The following is a 15,568-nucleotide window of genomic DNA, read 5'->3' as shown; positions in this document are numbered from 1 at the left end:
CATTTTTGCCACTTTTCAATCAGTTTTGTCCAGTGTATGCCTATTTTTCCCCTTTTTCACCATTTTTTTCCCAATTTTTTTGCTGTTTTTTTTTTTTTTTTTTTTTTTTTTTTTTTACATTTTGGCCACCTTTCTCTAATTCTTGCACTTTAACCCATTTTTGCCACCATTTAGATTGTAGCTCTTGCAAAGGCGTTTCTCATCAGTTTGGCTCTTTGGTTGAGCAGGGTTGAGTAACGCTGGCCTACATGGAGACAGGAGCAGCTACTGAATGAGAAGAGGACCGTTTACATGTGGAGTTATTGGGACAGTAAAGATAGGCAGGCAAATCAGAGCTGTGTGTGTGTGGGGGGGTGGGTGTGTGTGTGTGTGTGTGTGTGTGGGGGGGTGTATGTGTGTTTAGCCACAGATCTGGCTCTGTGCCCTAACTGCCGTGTAATAAATAAGGAAGCCAGGTCTCACTTTACTTCCCTAATAGCTGCATTAATCCTGACAAGCATCAGTTATGTGCATCCTTTCAACAGACAATACAAAGAAAGCACACAATCAGAGGTAAAGACTGAAAATGAAGCAGAATGTTCTGGATTTGATCCCTGTCTACATGGGACATGTAAACGCCTTAAACTCAGGTGACTGGAGTTACTCAAAGGTTAGCACCTTTTTTATAGTCTGGGTCATGCTGGATGTTTCAATAAAGAAGGCATTTACCGGAAATTTCACTTGAAAATGAGGCAGTTAAATATGCAAATAATAGTTTGATAGTAGTCAGGAGAAGCTCTTTCACAGTAACTCATCTGTCAAACCGTATTTAGATCAGATTAGGTTTCTTCAACAGTCTGTTGCTTCTCGAATGATCCCAAACTTCCCCTCAGATGTTTTCTAAGTTCCCCTCCTGCTTTTTAACACGCCACACCAGGAGGGCTCGGCCCAAACGGATCGTCTGTTAACGGTTAACCGCCCTGAGGAGGGAACACCTTATCAGCCAGGCGGTGTGACTGATACTCATTCAACACTTGTTTCCCTCGCTTAGCTTCCCTTCCCGCCTTTCAAAGAACTCTGACCCCCCCCCAACAATCAAAACAGTCTTTTTCCTCCTTTGTCCTTCTGTCACACACCAAACTGATAAACACTAAAGGCTTGGCTACAGTCCATATCAGCAGACAGTTAAACTCACCTGCCACAATGTAAATCAGCAGAAACCATTCATAACTGACGCTCCACACCGCCTGCACCGTGCAAATGAGCAGTCTTAGTGCGTTTGTGTAGGAGAGAAAGTGCTTTCTATGTATTTACATTCTCCCACAATTTGCCTGAAAACTTTCCATAAAGGCCAACCCCAATTTAAGACTGACCGCTCTGATACTGCTGCATGTTTAACTTAAGGCAGGCCTCAACAAGAGGCCCCATGTGTCTGGTGCTTACATAGTCTGATAATCAAAAAAAGGAGAAAAAGCAGCAAGAGACAGAAATAAACATGTCAAAGAAGGATGAATAACGCCAGTATGAGCAGTGTGAGAACAGAGGTTGTCGTTAAGTTGCTGATGAATACCTTCTATTGTTGGAGCTGGAGATGAGAAAGCAGCAACTGACTACAGAGCAATTATCTGAAGAGATGAAACTGAATTAGCTGAGGTACAGTTCTGTTTAGTTGTTTATCAGGATCCAGATCAGCTTTGGCACACAATTGCAGCTTCTCTCTCAGGATCCAGAACATCATAACTGACTGCATACAGTAATCCCTAATAATACGTAGATTCAGTTCAGTCAGCATGCAGAGGAAACACAATGCTAGTCTGCACTCTTTCAACACGTAGTTACATTTCTGAGGAGGTACACGTTGCATTCAGGAAGTCTTCAGAAGCCCGTCACTTTTACCTCCGCCAAGGAGGTCATGTGATCAGGAGAGTTTGCTAGTTAGTTAGTTTGTTAGCAACATAACTCAAAAAGTTGTGGACAGATTTTGATGAAATTTTCAGGAAATGTCAGAAATGGCATAAGGAAGAACTGATTAGATTTTGGGAGTGATCTGGATCACCGTCTGGACCCAGGAATTTTTGAAAGGATTCTGTACTATTGGGAGATAGGGCTAATGGTGGAGGTCTGCGCTGTTAACACGTTACACCAGGAGATGGCGGACATGAGTAACTTCAATCCCAGCAGCATTTTGGGTGTGTTTCTATTCAAAGTTTTGGAGTTTATAGAGTTTGAAAGATGCACGCCCGGTCGAGGAGACGGGTCGGAGCGTAACAGAGAGAAAGACAGCGAATTGAAGCTTGAATACTCACAATGCTGGGAGGAATAGAGGAATATTCACCCTCTGCCATGACTTCCAGTCCTCCGGTGAGACCATGGGTGAGACTGTGAGTGCATCTGTTGGCACCGGCAGGCAATGCTTCCACCATGACAGTCAACCAGTAGCGAAGCCAATGCTTTGCCTCATCATGTTTCCACCCCATTGGGGAGGGAGTAATCAGCGAATGCCATGGTGGGGGGCACATGGGGATGGATCCAGGAATTTTTTAAAGGATTCTTCAATATTGGGAGATAGAACTAATGGTGGAGGTCCATGCTCTCCAAGTGCTTTTCTGGTTTGTTATGTTCCAGCCTTATGCTGCAATCATTGAAATTATTTATTGCCTCATTAATTCAAACTTAGTTCCCCATCATGACCAAGTCAAAATGGAATTTTGCAAGTTAATTTGAGAAAATCAACCTAAAATATCACATTGCAAAATATTCAGACCCTTTGCAGCAACACTGAAATTTAGCCCAGAGGCAGGACTGTTGCGGGGCACAGATCTGGGGAAGGCTAAACAGCAACCTCCGGTCCTGAAAAATGAAGCCAATGCACAACTGCAAACAATTGCAATACGGCGAGTGTCCACTGGAAGCTGCAGGAACACTGGAAGTCACGTACACAACACCTGTTAAAAAGCCCCCTTTTTTTTTACACTAGAAATAAACTGTTTACAGCCTGGTTCAAAAACCCAAATGTGTCTCATTACCTAGTGTCTTTATGAGTACACACTGTAGGGAGGGTGAATTTTTTTGTACCACAATGGTTTTGATTACTTTTAGGAATCAAACTTCTCTGCGCACTGATTGGAGCGTCTCATTTGACCTACTGATAGCTTGACAGGCAGACGCTACCTCCAGAAGGCTAGCTTTAGTGCTAGCTTAGCTGACAGGAAGTCGAGCTCAGTGGGCGGGTTCTTGTCTGCAGTTAGGTTGATCCAAAGTTAGGTTGAAACAGCAATTTCAATATGGAAGCTGCCACAGATTGGCTTCGAGAGCTGTTTCAGTCCATCTATTGTAATCAAACTGCTGACGTCACGCAGGCTTTATCCAATTCTTTTTGCAGTCCAAGGCAACCAAAAATCTGCTGCACTGAAGGTTCCAAAGAGCACAGAGGCCTCCAGAATTCTCAAATGGAAGAAGTTTGATGCAGGAATCTTGCAAGAGCTGGTTGCCCTAGCGCGATCGAGCAATCAAGGGAGAAGGGCGTTAATAAGAGAGGTGACCAAGAACCTGATTCCTGATTCCAAGAACCTCTGACTGAGCTGTAGAAATCCTGTATGGAGATTGGAAACCAGTTTGCATGTTTTGCACTGAGGAGAGGCAGCTGGTTTTTGCTCTGATATCATTGTCAGCTGTGAGAGGTGTGTGCATTTCCAAATCATGTCTGAATGTCAGTTAAATTTACCACAGGTGGACTCTGACCAAGGTGTAGAGACATTTCGGTAAAGATTCAGAGAAATGGGAGGAACCTGAGCTACATTTTCACTGTTTTTGCAAATGGTCTGAATACTTACTGTATGTCAGTGTGATATTTGAGTTTCTTATTTTTCTTAAGCTTGCAAAAATTTCTAAAATCTTGCTTTCATGTTGTCATGATAGAGTATTGAGTGTAGATTAATGGGAATAAAAATTATTTTTTTTGACTGTAGCATCAGGATGTGACATGACAAATCTGATAAAAGTGAAGGGGGTCTGAATATTTTCTGAGTGCAGGCTTCCATGAGGGTACAGGGCTACATAAAACTATGACAGAGTATGGCATGGATTTGATACAGAAGAATAAAACAGTCTAAACAAAGCAAAACCAAATGTCTATCTATCTGGTGTTATTTTAAAACTTCAAAATTCATTCTGCAGTGTCATCCAGTTATTTCCTCATCTATCACATTACATATAGATTTAAAGAACCACATTTTTCTCTTCAATTTGTGCAAAAAGCATGAGAGCAAACACTGCATACTGGATAGATGTCAGCCTAAAAATGTCTATAAATAAATAGATAAAGGCTGTGATGGTTGTGTAATGTGTGTTAGGTCCAACAAGGCTATTTGTGGTCCATTCATTTTAGCCGGTCTATTTTAGATGAGCTCATTGGTTCCAGGTCAGGACATATGATACGGTGTCAAACTTCACACATGAACAAAGTTGTGAATGCTGCTTGTGTTCCATGGAGAAACTCCCACTAGCATTAATAAAACACATGTGCATAAAAGTTCTGGTTTAAGGAGAAAAATAATTGCACAACTCTGCTAGTTAAAGAATCCCCCGAGGACATTACATAACTCCAGTGTCTGGATCAAATATCACATAGGTTGTGTGTCAGCTGTTGAGGGATCCTGCATAACTGTGACGTTTCTCAAATATCAGGAGGCTGAACTGTCATCATTCTGCAGCAGATTGGAGATGCATCAGAGTTTGTAATGTGTAAATATACAAGTGGAGAGAACGGGGGGGAGTTTATTTCCCTGTATTTAAAAAACATAGTAGAAATAGCATCAAGTACTACGTCCCTTAAACAAATGGGTTTTTGTTCCAAATGGCTTAAATGTAAGATGACTTATTATGTCGCTTTAGGGCAGCTTCATGTCACATGCATCCATGGGATGATCATGTGGTCTCATTGTTCCCATCACAAAGGCTCTCTCAACAAGTCAGAAGACCAGTAATACAATCTCAATTAAACTGCCCGTGTGCCAAAATTCCTACAAATTCCTACTACATGCAAGCCCACGGAGAGTGACAGTAATTTTATTGTTAAACTAAATATTACTAAACAATATGATCCCACTATAGCAGTGTTACTCAACCCTGCTCAACCAAAGAGCCAAACTGTTAACAAATATCTTTGCAAGAGCCACAATCTAAGTGGTGAAAAGTGGCGAAAATGGGTTAAAGTGGCAATAAAAATAAGTTGAAGTGGTGAAACTGTCAACAAGCAGCAAAAAAGTGGCAAAAAAAATGGGTGAAAGTTGGCAAAGAGGGAGAAAAAGGGGCAAAAACTGATTAAACATGAGTTACAGGTGGCAAAAATGGTAAAAAAAAAAAAAAAAAAAAAAACGACCATAAAAATGTGGGAAAAAATGAGTAAAAAGAGACTGAAATGGCCAAAAGTGGCAAAAATAGTGGCATTTAATGGAAAAAGGCAGCTTAAATGGGTGAGAAGTATTGCAAAAAAGTCGGAAAAACTGAGAATAGCAAAAAGCAGGACAAAAAAGGATAAACTGGTGAAAAGGGGCAAAAAAAGTGACAAACTTGGGCTTAAAAAGCTGTAAAAATAGATTAACAGTGGTAAAAAAGGGGAAATTCCAAATAAAGGCAATAGAAATATACAAACAAAAAAATAAAGGTTGGCAAGTTAAGCCAACTGTACAAGAGTGGGAAACAAACTAATTCATGTTGGATGGATGGATAATGGATAATTTCTGAGGTTAAAGTTGGCCTTTTTAAGGTTTTCTGGTAGAAAACTATTTCAAAAAAAGACATAAAAGAGCCACACGTTGAGTATCACTGCACTCTCGTATGCTCTTAAATGAGAAAGCTGTTCTCAGTAGTGGCTCTAAATTTTCTGAAACATTTTGTGAAAGTAGTGAAAGTACATTTTGAAAATTTTGGCCCTAAGCAGACTCTGGTACGAGGCCCCCAAAACAGGACATTCGGAGGTTGCAGGAGGCTGGAGCCTATCCCAGCTGTCATTGGGTTAGAGCTAGGGCACACCCTGGACTGGACCAGTCAATTGCAGGGCTGATGCATAGAGACAAACAACCAGGCACGCTCACACTCACACCTACAGGCAAGTCACCAATTGTGGTGGGAGGAGTACCCGGAGAGAACCCATGCACGCACAGAAAGGCCCAGACTGGGACGTGAACCAGGAACCTTCTTGCTGTGAGGCAACAGCGCTAACCCGTGTCACAGTGCAGCCCTCGCCATTGTGTCTTGTTTTGTAAGACTTCAATTATTCAATCCACCAAACAAGTCAATAGCAAAAGCAGAATACGCTGTTTGGCATTGACAGAGAAGATTTGTTCAGTTTTTATGGACGCATCCCACATCCTCAGCTCTGCTGCTCATTCCACAAATATATGCTCCTTACAAATGTGGCACCATTTAAAAGGGGAATTAACAGGCTTTCCAACGGTAAAAGATTCATTGCCAAAAGGCACAGGTACAGAAAAGAACTCATCTACCAAACACAAATTTCTTTACTTGTTGTGCCAAGTTAGGATAAGGATGCTTTTTCCTAATCAAGAATCTGGGGAGTTGCAGAGACAAAAGTCAGAAAAGTAGAAAAATCTTTGCAAATGTTCAGATCCCTGACTGTGCATTTATATGGATAATACAAAACCTTGCAAAACAGATGGATTCACCAGTTTCTGTGTTTCTGACTGGTGAATCCATCTTGCAAAGCTCCCATCTGGACAATCTGGGCCCGGTTAGAGAGTGACAGGACCAAGTGTCTTACCTGGACTAAGAAAAATAACTGGACTACTGCTCACTGGTCCAAATTCTCTTTTCAGATTAAAGTAAATTATGTATTTAATGGGGCGACAGTGGCTCAGAAGGCAGAGTTGGTCGTCTCACGATTGTAAGGTCAAGGGTTCGATCCCCAGCTGGCAGGTCACATGTCGATGTGTCCTTGGGCAAGACACTTAACCCCAATTTTCTCCCACTGCTTCGTCAATGGCGTGTAAATATGTATGGGTGCATTTGAATGGGATCAGCCTCAGGGTGTGAATGCTGAATGAATGAGTATCAATGGGAAGGTGTGACCGGTGGTGTAAAAGTGCTTTAAGAGGTCAGATAACTAGGAAAGTGCGATACAAGCTTAAGGCCATTTACCATTAAGAAATCAAGGCCCCAGAGTCTGGAGGAGGATCAGAGAGGCACAGAATCCACAGTGCTTGAAGTCCAGTCTCCACAGTCAGTGATGGTTTGTGAAGCCATGTCATCAGCTGGTGTTGGCTCACTGTGCTTTCTGGTCAGCTGACCAGCTTTATGGAGTTGCTGATTTGATTTTCCTGCAGGATTTGGTGCCTGCCCACACTGTCAAATGTACCAAAAGCTGGTTAAATGGCTGTGTTATTTCCTGTGCTTTATCAGCCAGCAAACCTGCTGGGCCTAAACCCCATCGAGAATCTCTCAGGTACCGTCAAGAGGAAGATGAGAGAAACCAGACCCAAAAACACAGACGAGCTGAAGGCTGATGTCAGAGAAACCTGGGCTAAATTACACCTCAGCAGAGCCACAGGCTGATCGCCTCCATGCCACGCTGCATTGATGAAGTAAAGGCCTGACACGCCAGACTGTTTGATCTATCTACTGCAAGAATATACTGTATCTCGAGCTTTCACTGCGGCTCTACTAACCCACCACCGTCCTGCAGCTACATCCGTGGCAGAAGCATTGGATAAAATAATAAACTCCACCCACAACAATTGCAAACCCATGCTGAAGCAGACCAGGAGAAGAGTGAAAACATTCTCCATCATGAAAAGCTTCCAGGTTTGCTCTCTGTCCTTTCTTTATTATAAAATGCTGTTCAGGTCTGAAAAAACTGCCGCCATGGCTAAGTCTGCCTTAATCGCAGCGCTCACAGCTAACCCTTAACCAGAGGTGTCAAAAGTATTCACATTCATCACTCAGGTAGAAGTATAGATACTAGGGTCTAAAAAGACTTCTGTAGAAGTTGAAGTATCAACTCAAGCTTTTTACTCAAGTAAAAGTGTAAAAGTACTGGTTTCAAAACTACTTAAAGTATAAAAGTAAAAGTCATGTAAGGGGGGAAAAATGCCATTAAGGACAAAAGCTTAGGCCGTGCCACAGCGGCCTATAGAGCACTACCCCACCTCCCCAAAAAACATGTTTCTAAAGGCCATAATGACTATAATGTTATATTAAAATGTTAATGTTGAAACATTTGGGATGCACCTGTTTCATTTATGTCCATTGAAAATGAACGCATTTTAGTGCAATGCAAATACATTCAAGAACCACATATGTGAACTACTGAGCATTAACATGTGTGTCATGGAGCGGCAGATGTGATGACTAGTTGCCTATAAGCATTGGTCTTCCTGGCTACCAACCTCCTCACTGGTGCCTGGTTGGGACATTTCGCTCCAGTTCTCTTGAGTCTCTTCCACGGACATCTTCGTTCTAGGCTACATACGTCTGCCATTTCCTTGCTAGAGTGTGACGTGATTCTAGTCATGTGTGCAGGTGCGATGGATCGCGTACAAACCAATAGGGTGTCGGAATGGTATTATGTTTATATTCTCATCAACCACAATCAAACTCACTCTATCTGGATGGCGTGATTCATCTGGATAGGTGAAATGAAATAGGAGTAACGAGGCTATTAAAATTAAAATGTAAGGAGTAGAAAGTACAGATAATCGAATGAAAATGTAAGGAGTAGAAGTAAAAAGTAGGCTGAAAAATAATTACCCCTGTAAAGCATAGATACCCAAAATTTCTACTTAAGTAAAGTAACAAAGTATTTTTACTTAGTTACTTGACACCTCTGCCCTTAACTCACAAAGTCATGCTGAAACAGGTCAGCAGAAGAGGGAAAACATCTTTCCCATCATGAAAAGCTTTTAGTGTTGTTTTTATTCCTTATTTCACACAGAAATGTGGTCAAGTTCTGGTAAAACTGATGCTGTACTAGAGCTATATCCAAGCTAATCACAGCACTGCAGGCCGCCATTGCTAATGGCTTTCAGTACAACTAAACCCCGCCCACAGCTACTGCACTCTCCTCAAATGATGCTGATTGGTCCAAAGAGTGTTCAGAACAAGTGTTGTGGATCTGAGCTTTTCAAGATGGATCTGCATGATGACAGAGATGGAGTCAGGTAAATCTGTCTGCTTGGCAAGGTTATGCAAAAGGAAGAACAATCAAGTCTTGAGCGCATATAAGTTAACATCGTTTTTAATATTTGGTCATATTTAATATTGTAATTTTTTTTACGGTACTGACTTTTCAGTTTTCTTTAACCGTAGGCCAAAATAATCAAATTAAAAGAAATACAGGCATTTTAACTCTGTATGTAATGAATCTACATAATTTTTGACTTTTACTGTTTTTAACTGAACTCCTGAAAAAAAAATCTTTTCCATGGAACTCAAATTTATTGAGATATACATGTATAATATATAATGCCACTTGAGTACTACCAAAGTTTTTTCTTTTTTTTAATCTAATGGTTAAAAACCACCTATAATGCGTTTGAAATTATTATGCAAATTGGATTTTAGCATCAAAAACATTCATTTTTGTGTTTTTCAGTTAAACTCAATGATAGTGTTGTGTCTCAGGGCTCTTTGGATCACTGAAATCAATCTCAAACACCTGTGATCATTAGTTTACCAGGTGATCCCAATTAAAGGAAAACTACTTAAGAAGGACGTTCCACATTATTAAGCAGGCCACAGGTTTCAGCAATATGGGAAAGAAAAAGGATCTCTGCTGCTGGAAAACCTTGAATAGTGCAATGCCTTGGACAAGGTATGAAAACAGAGATATTTCAGGATTCATCGTACTGTGAAGAAATATGTGTCTGAATCAGAGCACAGACGGGTTTGTGCAGATAAAGGCATAATAAGGAAGGTTTCTGACAGACTGATTCATCAGATTAAGAGAGCAGATGCTAAAATGCCATTACAAAGCAGCAAACAGGTATTTGAAGCTGCTGGTGCCTCTGGAGTCCCACCAACCTCAAGGTGTAGGATCCTCCAGAGGCTTGCAGTCATGTATAAACCTACTATTCAGCCACCCCTAACCAATGCTCACAAGCAGAAACGGTTGCAGTGGGCCCAGAAATACATGAAGACTCATTTTCAAACAGTCTTGTTGACTGATGAGTGCCGTGCAACCCTGGATGGTCCAGATGGAGGAGTAGTGGATGGTTGGTGGATGGCCACCATGTCCTAACAAGGCTGTGACATCAGCAAGGAGGGGCGGAGTCATGTTTTGGGCCGGATTCATGAGGAGAGAGCTGGTAGACCCCTTTAGGGTCCCTGAAGGTGTGAAAATGACCTCAGCAAAGTATATAGAGTTTCTGACTGACCACTTTCTTCCATGGTACAAAAAGAAGAACAGTGCCTTCTGTAGCAAAATGATCTTCATGCATGACAATGAACCATCTCATGCTGCAAAGAATCCCTCTGTGTCATTGGCTGCTATGGGCATAAAAGGAGACAAACTCATGGTGTGACCCCCCATCCTCCCCTGACCTTCAACCCTGTTGAGAACCTTTGGAGCATCCTCAAGCAAAAGATCTATGAGGGTGGGAGGCAGTTCACATCAAAACAGCAGCTCTGGGAGGATATTCTGACATCCTGCAAAGAAATTCAAGCAGAAACTCTCCAAAAACTCACAAGTTCAATGGATGCAAGAATAGTGAAGGTGATATCAGTGAAGGGCTCCTATGTTAACATGAACTTGGCCTGTTAAGATGTTTTTGATTGAAATAGCTTTGATTTCAGTAAATATGACCTCCTAATGCTGCAAATTCAACAAATGACCATTTTCAGTTCTTTACAACCTATAAAATGTTCTGCAACTCTGTTGTGCATAAAAATCTGGAAGAGGGCATTTTGAGCTTTTTATTTTTGAAAAAGAAATAGTTTTCATTGGAAGGTTTGTTCAATAAAATCTGAATTATGCTGTAACAGTTGATGACTTGAAAATTACACTGTCTGTCATTTGCATCGACTGTTTAGGAAAACCAGAGAAAAATATCATTTGCATAATAATTTGGAAGGCGGTGTCTGGTGCCCATCCTTTTTCTTAATTATGTGTTTCTGTGATGATGGGCTGTCTGCATGTTTGCTACGGAAACAATTTCCTGCAAAGGCTTAATCTATCATCTACAGATCAGGTTCTTCCTTCTTTTGCAGAGTCTGGTACTTTGATTTTTAGCTTCGTGTTGCAACTGTTTCCATTCCTCTTTTTTGTGACTGTGTGTGTTTGTTCTTTATGATTGCTTAATTCTGTTGTGGTTAATGGAAGTAAAGAAACCTCACCAAACAAAGATCTGATTGAAACTAAATGCTATCCACCATAAAGTGCTGAGATTATAGGTCAATACTGGCCTCAGAAATCATCCAGGCTGATAATCAGTCAACCAGTGGCAAAAATGATAGGTGGGTGATGGATGATTATGATGCAACAACTAAATTCCTTCATATTTGAACAGTAAGGTCACATCGAAAAGGCATACAGTGTTCATTACAGGTATAAACAAACACACTTTCAGTATAATAGGCACAATTTTGCATATCAACTTGAAATTTTTTTCTCAAAATCCAGACAAAATTAGTCTTTTTATGGTAAAGGGAGGCAAAAATACTGACATAACTTTGATTTAACCCTAGAATAAATTAAGATATACCCTGATTCATCCTTCATCTGTCCTTTCCAGGCTGTTCCGTCTACTCTCAGACAGAAGAGTAGAGAGGAACATGCTCTGCAAACCCGCACTACACTACGCAACCAGCCCAGCAGCGAAAGAGTTAACCACTGCAGTAGGGGAGGCTCCCGTCCCCGCCCACTCGGAGGTTATTAGCATATCGGGCGGGAAGCTCTGTCTCTTTGTTGCCGCTGAATCTAGCCAAAACCCCGCCCACAAAACACTGCACTGGCGGGAAAAAGCCGGCCCCGGCGCTTAAGCCACTGACAATGGAGAAACCCAGACACACACACACACACCCTCTTTGTCTCACATACAGTACACTGCAGAGAGTACAGTGCTCCCCGTGCACGAGCATGCACACACACACACAAGTCAGTCAGACTGCAATGCTGGTCCTTTATAGGCTGGCACTCCCATTTCCTGCCTGAGAGCAAAGGTGAAAACAACTGGATGGACAGATAAATGAGATAAAATGGACAGGAGTTTGGAGGGGAGGAGTGTTATTATGATATGAATGTACAGGCACCAAATAAACAAACCATAAGGGTGTAAGGAGTGAGACAATGGCATTTATATAGCCCTACCAGACACAATGCATCAAGGGTAAGAAGCTCTGTCTAAAATAAACACACCGCTTACAATATGTGACAACAGTTTGTGCTGTGTGAGTGTTTTTGTGTGTGTGTTTTTGTGTGTTTTGGGTGAGTGCGTGCCCTCCCAAGTGTTGCCCTGGGAAAAGAGTTCACTGGGTTGCTGGAAAAACAGGAAGGCATGTCATGCTCTGGATCGGGGAGGGTAGACGAAGAAGGGGAAAAAAGTACCGAGCGGCCCCCGCATTACATAACAGCCAGGAAATATGCAGCAGAGAGAGAGAGAGAGAGAGAGAGAGAGAGGAGAGAAAGAGCAGCTATAGAGCCATGCATGCACTGCACCTCGGACACTTTCCTTGGAGGCTTTTCACATCTAATCACATCTTGTCCTCTTCTGGTCCTTCTGTCCCTTTTTCCATACACGACGGCCACCACAGGAGCCAGACAGTGTGACAAAAAAAAGAGACAGGGAGCTGCATAAACCCACTGAACCTCTCTCATCCCTATAGGCACACACACTCACTCACACATCAATAAATGATGGTCTGCACTTGGCTCCTGATGCATACATCAGATCTCAATGAAACGCCATAAAACACTGTGTCTGAGCCCGGTTAGGATGCTGCACACTGATCCTTCCTCCTGCAGCCCTGGCTATGTATGTTAGTGTGTAGTGTGGCATACACATATTACATTTATAGTGCAAACAGAAACGGCACGTTTCTTATTTTCGTGCTGTTATGAAAGACTGACATATCACATGTGCACAAACAGAAAAAACACAACGCTTCCCTATCAGATTGAGTCACACCTGACAGTGTTGTGTTTCTCACTTGGTTATGCAACACCTAAGTTTTGAATCGTCTTTGTCTTCTTCTCAGAGAGCAAAACAATGACCTTGTGCAGAGGAAGCTTGCATGCAGAGACATAAAAACACTCTTTGAAAGGACTGAAAATGAGAAAATAATCTTAAAGGGCACAAATAAGAACAGCCTGTATACACAGCTTTCATGATAAAGGGAAAAAAACCACACACACAACAGCTGGCAGACTGATAGTTGACCTTTAGCTGGGCTCACTGTCAGACAGAAAAGGTTTCACATCCTTAACCAAGTCCTTCACATTCCAAAAACCCTCCGCTCTGAGATTACAGCTACATGTGGTGTCTAGTACTCTGCCACTGCCAACTATTTGGCCTTCTGTTATTATCTGCAAACATACTTTCAATCCACATCAGAGGAACAAACATTTCTCATAAATAAAAGGTTCAGCCTCGTAGTCAACAGCGTCTCTGACTACAGCTGCTGCTCCATCTGATTAGCTGCTCGCATGCCCGTCTGCCTGTGTGTAGGTGCGTGCCAGTGTGTTTTGTTGTCTCGCCAGGGCCAGATGGCAGAGAATGTTTAGTCAAATGGGATTAGAGATTAGGATTAAGTGGACTTCACATTACCTAGACGCACAGTCACTGGATGACACACTACTCCAGCAGCGCTCTGAGATGGAGAGGCAATGAAAATTTAATAAGTCGTCTGTTGAGCATCATTACCTCATGACTGGAAAATTCAGGGAAAATAAACAAAGTGGATTCTGAGTTGTTCAAAGGGTTGCACCTGAATAAATTCAGGTTGAAGTGTTTACAGATACAATAGCTTTGCTAAGAAGAGCAGAGACTTTTGATGCTACTCTTAAATCTGTGATCGTTGCATGAGACTGATTAGCTTAGCATAGACTGAAAACCTAGAGGCAGCTAGCTAGCTTATTTGTGAGTGTATGATGTTATTTTCACTCATTTTGCCTAGATAGACATTTTGATTAAAGCAGGAGTGTCAAACTCAATCACAGCAGGGGCCAGATTCTGGATTTTGTTCATGAACCATCTGCTAGAGGGCCCATCTGTGATATACGCTCTGCAGCAAGACCCCCTCTCTTAAAATCTCTCTTTTGAATGGGTCTGTAGGTGATTCTCAGGGCTTTTAAAGCCAGCCCCTAGTGGACATTTAAGGAACTGCATTCTAAACTTGCACTGTTTTATCCAACACCTAAAGTTGTCGCTTTGCTACCACATGTAGCATGACCACATTTTACAGATATTGCAGTGGTATGACGTTTCTTTTCGATTTCTCATTAGGAGGCAAATCAGACTTTTCCTGTGTCAATGCAAGGTGGGAAATTAGCACCTGCCACCTGCAAAACGCAGGTACTTTTGAGCCATATAGATATCTGTTTTTAATCATTCTGCCCTAGTTCATTCTATATAATGTTGATGAAGCTTGGCGTTCATTCACAAAAGTCATACCCCCAGACACGATAAGCTGATAGTCAGCTGATACCAATTACTCTCAGCTCCAACAGCCAATCACAGCTCTTCTCTCAACACAGCGGTGTAAATTTAAATATATAAAAATATAAAATATAATTTTAAATATGACATTCATCTCACTAATCCCTGCTTGCATCAATGCTGATGCACCACACTGCTGCTGGCAAAACTTCACCTCCTCCACCCCAGCCGCCTCCTTTGTAGCTTAACACATGGGTGTCAAACTCAAGGCCCGGGGGCCAAATCCGGCCCATGGGACGATTCTATCCGGCCTGCGGGATCATATCATATCATATTTGATTTATTACTGGCCCACCAGTATAAGTCAAGATTGTGGGAAAATAAATTAATTTGTGTTTTATATTATATTTTCAATTTTGCATCTCAAGATTACAACTCAAACTTATGATTTTGACTTTTCATTTTATGTTTTGACCTTTTCAACTCATAATTTGGACTTTATATGTCACATTTTTATCTTCTAGATTCCCAATTTTAAATTTTAAGTCATATTTTGACCTTTTCAACTCCTTACTTCAACTTTTTAATCCCATATTTTGACTTTTAAACACATGATTTTAACCTTTTTCTCATGTTTTGACATTTTAAATTCATAATCTTTACTTTTTATATAATATTTTGACATTTTACACTCCCAATTTAGAATTTAAATGAGATTTTGAACTTTTTAAGTCTTCATTTTGAATTTTAGCTCATATTTTTACATTTTCAACTCCTAATTTAGGCTTTTTAATCCCATATTTTGACCTTTTAGACTCATAATTTAAAATGTTAAGACATAATTGGCATTTAAACTCGTGATTTCAAATTTAATCTCATATTTTCACTTTTCAAACTTGTGATTTCAACTTTCTCCTTGTATATTTGCTCTTTAAAAACATATTTTTTCTATCTTTAATATCGTGTTCTGATCTTTTGAA

This window comes from Cheilinus undulatus, linkage group 16 (assembly GCF_018320785.1).
Source record: "Cheilinus undulatus linkage group 16, ASM1832078v1, whole genome shotgun sequence".
NCBI lineage: Eukaryota > Metazoa > Chordata > Actinopteri > Labriformes > Labridae > Cheilinus > Cheilinus undulatus.
Note: the sequence above shows the minus strand (reverse complement) of the source record.